Genomic DNA, 2,972 nt, shown 5'->3' on the forward strand with positions numbered 1-2,972 from the left:
AGCTGTATCAAGAATGCAAAGGTTGCTGTCTTCAAGAAGGTCTTTGTTTAGTGAGGGAAACATATAAAGTATTAGATTCTGATTAAGTCAAATTATTTACATTATTTACAATATCCAAGATATGAAGCAACCTAAGTGTCCATCAACAGATGAATGGATAAAGAAGGTGTGGTATATGTATAGGTATTATAATATACATATAATGGAATATTGTTCAGCCATAAAAAAGAATGAAATTCTGCCATTTATAACAATGTGGATGGACCTAGAGAGTATTATGCTTAGTGAAATAAGTCAGACAGAGAAAGACAAATACTCTATACTATCACTTATATGTGGAATCTAAAAAATAAAACAAATCAATGTATACAACAAAACAGGCTCACAGATACAGAGAACTAGCAGCTACCAGTAGGTAGAGTGAAGGGTGAAGGGGCAAGATAGGGGTAGGGGATTAAGAGGTACAAAACAGTATGTACAAAATAAATAAGCAAAAAGGATCTATTATACAGCACAGGGAAATATAGCCTATGTTGTAATAACTTTAAATGGGGTATAATCTATAAATATACTGGGTCACTATATTTTATACCTGAAACTAATATAATATTGTAAATCAACTATACTTCAATAAAAATTTTTTAATTGAAATAAATAAATGGAAAAAAAGGTCTTAGTTTAATGAGGGAAACATACAAATAAGGAATTAGAGTCTAAGTCGGTTTCTTCATTTAAAAAATATTTATTGATTATCTACTCTGTGCTGGCACTGTTCTAGGTACTTGAAATGTATCAGAGAACAAAACAGACATAATGGAATAGAATAGAATAGAGTGAAAGTGATCAATGCAATGAAGAAAAGTACAAGGCATTAACACTGAGGTGCTGGGGAAATGGGAGCTGGGTGGCAGTTTTGAAGTGTGTGATCAGGATGGGCCTCATTAAGGAGGTGATATTAACCCAAGACTTCAGGTAAGTTCACCAAATGAATATCCAGGGGAATAGAATTCCAGGGGGAGGGAATAGATGCTAAAATCACCAAGGCAAGAAGGAGCCTGGTGTCTTTAAGAAATAGCAATACAACCAGTGCAGTTAGAACAAAGTGAACAGGTGTGGAGTTGCAGGAGCTGAGATCAGCAAGAAAGGCATCAGCAGGTCACGCGGCCTTGTGACCTGCCTCGAGGACTATGGGATTCGTTCTGAGTGAGGAAGAAAGCCATTAGAAAGTCCTGAGCAGGGGAGTTTTTGGATTGTCTGAGAAGCAGAGGCCAGGATGGAATTAGACATTCAGGGAGGTTTATTAGACAAAACACCTGGGGAGGATAAAGGGGGAGAAGGCTTGCTAGGGAGACAGAGTAGGTTAGGACAGACCTAAAAACACGATGTAAGTCTGTGAAAGTCCTGTGAAAGGAGGAAGGGGAGGAAGATTGGTCAAACTGGAATATAGCTCTGGGAAATTCCAAAGCATCACACGTGTGAGTCAGCGACAGCCCAGCTCTGAGGCCCTGGCCGTGCTCCATCATCAGCCCAGAGCAGCCTGCGAACAGTGTAGCTGAGAAGAGCTTGGACACGGGCAGATCCCAGGGTGTGGCAGTCGATGTTGTCTCCCAGACACCCTTCTCTCATCCTGCTCTCTGAGGGCACATCACCACGGCCGCCAACAAGAGTGAAATCATCCGAATGGCTTTTTTAAAAGATCATTCTCGGGACTTCCCTGGTGGTCAAGTGGTTAAGACTTTGCCTTCCAGTGCAGCGGGTACGGGTTTGACCCCTGCTAAGATCCCACATGCCTTGCAGCCAAAAAACCAAAACATAAAACAGAAGCAATATCGTAACAAATTCAATAAAGACTTTAAAAATGGTCCACATCAAAAAAAAATTGTATAAAAAAAAAGATGATTCTCCTTTGCGGGGGTGATGACCTCCCCATGAGAACATGCCTCTCACAAAGGAGCTCCTTCATCCCTCTCCAGAAGAGAAGAGGAAACACCAGAAGAAGCGTCTGGTGCAGAGCCCCAATTCCTATTTCGTGGATGTGAAATGCCCAGGATGCTATAAAATCACCTCTGTCTTTAGCCATGCACAAACAGTAGCTTTATGTGTTGGCTGTTCTATTGTCCTCTGCCAGCCTCTGCAGGAGGAAAAGCAAGGCTTACAGAAGGATGCTCCTTCAGACAGAAGCAGCACTAAAAGCACCCTGAATCAAGATTAATGGGAAACCATCCCAATAAACACATTTTGGATTAAAAAAAAAAGATCACTCTGGCTACTGGGTAGAATATATGAGACCAAGAGAGACAGTAAGGAAGCCAGCTGTAAGGCCACTGCGATCACCCAGGTGAAAGATGGGGTTGCTGGGGGTGGAGCAGCGGCTCTCACTTGGAAGTGATTCTGCCCTAGGGGACCTGTTGTCAGTGTCTGGAGATACTCTTGATCGTCACAACTGGAGGGGAAGGAATGTGTCATCCAGTGGGCAGAGGCCAGAGATGCTGCTAAATGTCCTACAACGCACAGAACCAGCCTCCACAACAAAGAATTATCCAACCCCAAATGGCAACGATGCTGAGGTGGAGAAAACCTAGGATAGGGCAAAAGCGTGTAAGCAAATGGCTTCCCCCTACTATTGTTTTGAAGGTAGAAAAGACAGAATTCGATGATGGATTAAACGTGAGTTGTGTCAGAAAGGAAAGGGTGTGTCAAATTCCTTGAATGATGGCCCACACCTAGGAAGATGGTTCCAGGCTTGTTTGTTTTACTTTGGTTTTGTTTTCTCTTTAAATGGAGATGATAAAGGCTCAGAAAAAAGTGGTTTTGGGGATGAGTACAAAAAAAAAAGAATTTTATTTCAGATATGCTCAGTTTGTATGACTATGAGATATTCACTGATGTCAGATAGGCAATACGGAGATTTTCGAGTTTAGGAGAAGACTGGAAATATAAATTAGGGTGTCATGGATAGAGTTGGTATTTAA

The 2,972-nt window shown here is 41.5% G+C and overlaps 1 pseudogene across 1 annotated transcript; it reads left to right on the forward strand.

The window, feature by feature from the left end:
• The first annotated feature begins 1,517 nt into the window (after positions 1–1,517).
• LOC309975514 (small ribosomal subunit protein eS27-like) lies at positions 1,518–2,190 on the forward strand (annotated as a pseudogene). The gene has a single exon. The product of its transcript is annotated as a small ribosomal subunit protein eS27-like (transcript).
• The last annotated feature ends 782 nt before the right edge of the window (positions 2,191–2,972 follow it).

Source organism: Leucopleurus acutus (assembly GCF_964270905.1).
Source record: "Leucopleurus acutus genome assembly, chromosome: 19".
Taxonomy (NCBI): Eukaryota; Metazoa; Chordata; class Mammalia; order Artiodactyla; family Delphinidae; genus Leucopleurus; species Leucopleurus acutus.